General features: G+C 38.7%; 1 non-coding gene across 1 annotated transcript; it reads right to left on the bottom strand.

The window, feature by feature from the left end:
* Positions 1 to 4,401: 4,401 nt before the first annotated feature.
* On the bottom strand, positions 4,402 to 4,473 carry TRNAE-CUC (transfer RNA glutamic acid (anticodon CUC)). The gene has a single exon. It is a non-coding gene; the product is annotated as a tRNA-Glu (tRNA).
* Between the last annotated feature and the right edge of the window lie 2,762 nt (positions 4,474 to 7,235).

Raw genomic sequence — 7,235 nt, 5'->3', positions numbered from 1 at the left:
CCTGCATGTACATCCGTAATAAGGTTTGGACACTTTCTCCTATCAATCTGTCTCATGTTAATTTGATTATTAACCCAGCTAAAAGAGCTGAGAAAGGTGGAAGGAAAGTTGGGTTTTTGTGTGTGTGTGTGTGTGTGTGTGTCTAGCATCATCATAAGAGGCTTAACATGTTTATGATTGTTTTCAAGTGGCGTTCCAGCAATCTATAATACCTGGTTTTATTGATTATGTAATTCATTCGCTCAGTATCTACCATGCGTCAAGCACTGTGCTGGATGCGGGTGAAAGTCCTTCCCTTCCTTCCTCCCCTCCCTTAGTGGCATCCATACAATCCAAATGCACATAACCCAAGTGAGCATCCATTGCAGTAGACCGACCCTGGATGAAGAATGATTTTGTGCTTAAAATAATAATTTGACAAGTTTAGAAAAATATTTTTGGTATGCAGCACATAACCTTTGCTTTCCTTTGTGTAGGTTAAACACTTTCTACTCCTTTACCTTTAAAGAACCACTTCATATGTGGAGTATTTCTGCAGTCTTTCAGCATTTTCCCATTCTTCATAAGCAATGAATTGAGTGCAATATTTTGGCTCTACAAAGCAGCAACTTTATGCTTTGTGTAGGTGATGTGCTATACTGCTGTGTATAAATGACAATATTATTTAGAAAATGTGTTATTTCTTTGACTAAAAAACCCCAAAACAATACAATAGGTAAAACACAATAAGGATGATACTAAAACCAGGTAAAGTAAAATAAAACTCCACAGCAAATTAACCCAATAAGAGAACTATGTGTGCTGTGTGCTGTTACCGACCACACTGCCATCTCCAGACTCTTTCTTCCTTCGCTTCCCTGACCCTAACTTGTCCTGACTCTCCTCCAACTTGCCTCCTTTGTCCCCCTCCAGCCAAAGTCATGCCTGCAAACCTTGTTCTTATTCTTGTTGCACTTAATCCCTTGGCTAGCATTTCTACTCTCATCTCAGCTGAATCCTCTCCAAATCTATCATCATTAGTCAAAAGTTTCAACCCACATACAGAATAGCTTCACTTGGATGACCTCTTTTCTGTCCAAACCTAAACGTGACATGGCTTCCTGCTTTGCCTCATTCCCAATCAGCATGCTTTCCAAATTAATAGGCCGTAATAAAAACCTTAATCATTTTCTCCTTTGATTCCTACTCACCTGTGGTAGACAGTCTCATTGCACTTTCTTACCTGTGCCTACAACAGTGGCTGGCATGGACTCAGAATTCTGTTAAGTGTTTGCTAACTCGGTGAAAAAAACGAATGAATGAATGAGGGACAATAACTCTGTGAAGCATTCATGGAAGCTATTAGCATCTCCATTCTACAGATAAAGATCCAGAGGCTCAGAGAAGTTGAGTCAGTCTTCCAAAATAATCCGGTTGATATTGGTGGTAGGGATTAATTCAGTCTCCAGCTCCTGAGCAATTGTGTTTTCTTAGCTTTCCTAAGGCCTCTTTTTGTTCTCCATATTTGCTTTTCTGCAATACCTAGCTGTTGATAGGTTTGCTGTCTTTCTCACAGTAGTTCAGACTCTCAGCCCCTTGAATTATGTTTATAGCGATGGCTTCTTAGACAGACTTGCTTTCTGTGGTCTGGCCTACACTAGTCTATCTGCACCTAACAGCCATTGTCTCACCAACCACCTAAGCTTAATTTCCTTCACCTCCTCAGCCTTTTTTACAATACTATCTAGCCACTTCCTTTTTGAATCTCTCTTATCTGGCCTCTCTTAATGCTCCTTCGCTATTTGTTTTTTAGCTATTCTACTTCTCATTCTCCTATATTATATATCCTTATTATATCCTCACCTGAGTTTCTTCCTCTGTCTTCTGTTGTTTTTTTTTTAATAGATTCTTCTTTTGACAGAGCCCAAATCCTCTCAAACTTCTAAGCAAATATCTCCACAATCTAAATCTTCAACCTTAAGTTCCATCCTGTATAGCCAACCATTTACTTAGTGGTGCTGCCTCTGTGAGGATCCAGTTGAACTTGCTTTCTCTTTCCTGTCTATGTCCTCTTCTCAAGCCTCCTATTACTTTTTATGCCACTCCAACTTGACTAACCACACAGAACACAAATCTTGGAGTCATTACTAATTGTTCTCTATTCTTTTTTTTTTTTTTTTTTTTTTTTTTTTTTTTTTTTTTTTTTTATAAGCTGAGCCATCCTGCTACCTGTTGGCAGCTCAGCTGCTGCTCAGCTCAGGCTGGGAATTGAACCGCTGTTGCTCAGAGCTCAAACTCTTGAGCGAGCTCTTAACCAACTGATCCACTCGGCCGACCCTTGTTCTCTATTCTTAAACCTTTAGATCCTATCAAACACCAAGGCAAGAAGCATTCCCTTTGAAAACCCTTAGCTTGTCTTAAGGTCCTCCATAATCTGGCTGCACCAACGGCGCCAACCTATCTGACCTTGTAGTGCACTGTTCCCCAGCACAGGTCCCCTTCTATAGCCAGCCTGACATAGAAATCCTAGGTACAGATGCCAGGCTTTGGTCATCCTGGATCCCCTTAGATGACATGCCCATTACCCTCTTGTCAGGCTTTAGGTTAGCTTGGGATCCTGTTTTCAAGTTCTTTTTTCATTCTCATGTCCACTTCCTTCTCCCTTCCCTTATCACATACTGTAATTATGTGCTTGCCTCATAGCACAAAGTCAATGAATGGTGCCTATTCTTTCTATTCTTTTTGTTAATGGCAATTAACAAATATATGTCTGTCTTACTTTCTCAATGAGAGGTTCCTTAAATAATAGGGTCAATCATCTTTTCTCAACCCCCTGGACCATTAATAAATACTCACCATTTTCCCCTTCCAAACCACTCTCAACACAGCTAAAAGGAAAGTAAAGCTAAAAGTGATTTTAGTAGTCATCAAGCTTTTAGTCCATTTCTATGCCATTGTGAAATTTCAGATTTTAAATGAAATGGCATCAAAAAACAAACAAACCCCAACAGCTCAAAAAGCGACAGCTTTTCACTAAGATGGCACAGAAAGCGAAGCAGTGAAGCCTCTGCCCCTCCCAAAGCCAAAGCCAAAGTACATAGGCTCTGAAGGCAAGGAAAGCAGTGCTGCAACGTGTCCACAGCCACACACATGAGGAGGAGAAGGAGGAAGGGGCGAGAAGGAGAAGGGGAATCATAGGTCTCCCAAGACCCTTCACTCTGAAGGCAACCCTTATATCTTAGAAAGAGCACCCCCAGGAGGAACAAGCTTGAGCACTACACCATCATGAAGTTCTCCTATTACTCAGTCAGCCATGAAGTAGAAGACACTATATTTGTGTTCACTGTGGATGTCAGGGCCAACAGGCACTAGATCCAACAGGCTGTGAAGAAGCTCTATGACATTGGCGTGGCCAAGGTCAACACCCTGATCAGGCCTGATGGAGAGAAGATGGCATACGAGTATGTTGGACGGGCTCCTGACTGTGATGCTTTGGATGTTACCAACAAAATTGGGATCATCTTAACTGTCCAGCTGACTATTTCTAAATATAAAAATTTTTCACTGTAAAAAAAAAAATAAGTGACAAAGGTTAGAATGTTTTTGAAATAGCAGAAGTTCAAAAAAATTGATGTCTATATAGCACCATTTTTCTTGTCTTTGACTCCAATGTTTCCATGTTTTGGGGGGTTAGGGTGGGGGTGGGAGGGATGTAATTCCCAGAGTCCTACTTTGCCTTGAATGTAAGAATTCCTAATGATACTCACCTTAATTTTCTGAGATGCCTATATGAATTGACATGCTGGATGAGAGAAATTTGCTATATTTGTGTGACTCTCTTAGAGAACATTTAAAACAAAGCAGATAAAATAATTAACTAAAATGAGTTATTAAGAGAAAACATAATGAACCAGCTATTAGGTAATAAACCACTAAAATATCACTAAAAAGATCTTAGAATCATAAAAGAGAACAGGACAAGAACTACTCCAATATACACAAATAATCTACAAAACACGTAATCTGAATAAATAGAATTTGACCCTAAGCAAAATAGGTATAATCCCTCCTAAAATTATTTTCCTCCTTTTATTAGTCAAACAAAGTTTAAGATTAAACAGACACTTAAAAAAACAAATGCTTGTATACACACCCAACTTATCTTCAAAAGTTAGAAAATATAACTTTAGAAATGGCTTAACCAAGTTTTTGGACAAATATATTTAGAGTGCTATAGAATCAGGATTTTTATGTTGTTTATTTCAATGTAAATAATATATGTAAATATGTACGGCATATTTTAAATCTTAGATTAAATAACATGTAAAAACGAATGAAACTTTTATGATGGAAACGGCAACCAATGCCAAAAGACAAGCAGATAAAACACACGATTTTTAGGTTGCGAGATCAAAAACTACTTTCCCTGACCGGGAATCGAACCCGGGCCGCGGCGGTGAGAGCGCCGAATCCTAACCACTAGACCACCAGGGAAGTTGCTGTAGGAGTTTTCTGAGCTGTATTTAGTTCTTTAAAAGACTCTACGTAAAGTATCTCCAGACCAGTAGAAGATAGGATTGTTGCCTCTAAGCTCCACCCACTTCATTCCTGTTCTGGGTCTCAAGTCTCCTAAACGAGCAAATTCTCCGCGCACCCAGCCAAGCTCCGGGGAGGCTCCTAAGGATAAAAGCTGGACCCTACAAATCCAAACCTCTTCCGATGCTGGAGAAGACGTCCTGAAATTGCGTTCTGATTACGTAACATGTAAATATACGTAGACAAATGTTAAGCTATAGCCCAGAACCTTGTAATTTGCTCTATTATTTTCTTAATCGTCTAGCTGTTCTTTCTAAATCTAACCTTTCTGTCTTTCCCTCTAACGCAGATGCTATGTCCCACCAAACATTTTACTAAGTCTAACGAAAAATTGCCACCGGCAGAGAGCATTTCATGTTGTACAGCTGGGTGCGACACCGCACACGTCCTTGGCACAAAGCACATGCTCTGTATAACTGTGGGTGATGAAGGGCTACGTGGCTTTATAGACGAGATTGTGTGTGTGTGTGTGTGTGTGTGTGTGTGTATATATATATATATATATATATGTATCCGGATCCAAATAAACCCTCAAACTCACGAGTTTCCATTATCCTTGTATTTTTTTCAAACAGCATCATTATATGGGCAATTGGTTCACCTCTTTGCATTCTGTATGAGACACGGCCGGGAAATGATGCAGTTACCAAATGAGTCAAGAAACCTTACGGCCCAGCCTCAATTCAGAAACGCTCATGAAATATGAGAAGGCAATAGGATGTAACTCAGCTTTGAAACTGACAAACGTTAGGTTACAGTCGAACAAATGTAACCCAAGAGACCCGCTCCTCTGCAAGATGGAGGGAGGCTTAAGTAAAACTGATATAAATTTGTAATGAACTTGCTCACAACATCCGGCGCCACTATGAATTACAGCCTCAATTTAGGTGAGCCTGTGCTTACATATTGTTTCTTGTTTTCTGCAACTCAGAGATGGAGTTTAGGTTATTGATAAAATTTATCTAAATTTATTTAATAACATGTAAACAGGAAGATTAACAGAACTTACTAAGACTAAAAGGTTACCAGGGAAAATTACCAGGAGAAATTTCTAAGCTTACTATATTTTAGATAAGACAAACACCTGTTTCCTACATTAAGGAATTTTTAGAAATCGAGTTCAGTAGGTGGAGCTCTTACCTCTCATTTGGGGGTTACCAGAGCTTAGCATTAAGAGTATCTGGTTTTGAATAAGAAGATAAAGCAGATATTATTGTTAGAATAATTTTAATAGGTTTAGTAGCATATTGTACAGAAGGTACAAAGGGGTACAATGAAAAACACCAACCCTTTCTTACCCCTTAATCTCTCCTCATTTCTTCTTCCCAGAGGTAATCAGCATTAACAGTTTCCTCTGTATCCTCCTAGAAATAGCCTGTGCATATAGAAATTATTATTTCTTTTCTCCCCAACTTTTTACCTTGAAACATTCCAAACCCACAGAGAACTGCGAGTAGAGGACAGTGAACACGCATATACCTTTCATTTAGACCTGTGCTATCCAATTTTGTAGCACCAGCAACATGTGCTTCTTGTGTATGGAAAAGTGGCTAGTACAATATGTGTTGAATGGAAAAAAAAGAATATAAAATACTTCAATAATTTTCACATTGATTACATTTTAAATATAATTGAATAGACTGGGTTAAAATATTATTAAAATTTCACTTTCCATTTTCTAAAATGTAACTACTATAGAATACAGTATTTAAAGTTTATATGTGGCTTGCATTATATTTCTATTTTACAGTACTGATCTAGATTCACCAGTTGTTACTATTTTGCCATATTTTTTTTCTCTCCGCCTTTTTTTCTCCTGGCCTTTGAGATTAGTTGCAGACATCATGATACTTTACTTCTAAATAAGTACTTCATCATATATTTCCTAAGAACAAACAATACAATTATTACACTTAGGAAATTTAAATTTAATACAGTACTACTATTTATTATTCAATTAACAATCAAATTTTCAGTTTGTCCTTACAACATTTCTTTATAGTTTTTCTTTTTATCCAGGGTTCACTCAAAGATTATACATTGCATTTAGTTGTCACATTCCTATAGTCTCCTTCCTTTAATCTGAAATAATTCCCCAACCTTCCCCTCCTCCTCCCTTCTATTTCTCCTTCTTCTTTTTCTTTTTAACATTGACCATTTTGAATAGTGGAGGACAGTTTTTCAGAAAGTTCCTCAATTTAAATACATATTCCTTTTGGTAGAAAAACTACCTTAAGTGATGTGTCCTCGGCACATTACATCAGACAGAATGTGCATGATGCTGATGCATGGCAGTATCTGTAATGTAAATGAGATAGGCAGAATAATGGTCCCCAGGGAGATGCCCCTCCTCATCTCCAGAACTGTGAAGGTGAGTTCACCTGGCAATAGGAACTTTGCAGGTGTGATTAAATTAAGGATTTTGAGATAGAAGAGATTGTCCTGGATTATGTGGGTGGGCCCCAAATCATCACAATGGTTCTTATCAGTGAAGAAGGGAGGCAGGAGAGGCAGTGTCCCAATGATGTGTGATCTGAGGAAGACTCAACCGGCCTTTGATGGCTTTGAGGATGCTGGAAGGAGATCATGAGCCAAGGAATGCAGGTGGCCCCTAGAAGCTGGAAAAGGCAGGGAAACAGATTCTCCTTGAGAGCTTCCTG

Source organism: Hipposideros armiger, unplaced genomic scaffold, assembly GCF_001890085.2.
Source record: "Hipposideros armiger isolate ML-2016 unplaced genomic scaffold, ASM189008v1 scaffold_367, whole genome shotgun sequence".
In the NCBI taxonomy this organism is placed as follows: Eukaryota; Metazoa; Chordata; class Mammalia; order Chiroptera; family Hipposideridae; genus Hipposideros; species Hipposideros armiger.
This window is presented reverse-complemented; position numbering and strand designations above follow the sequence as displayed.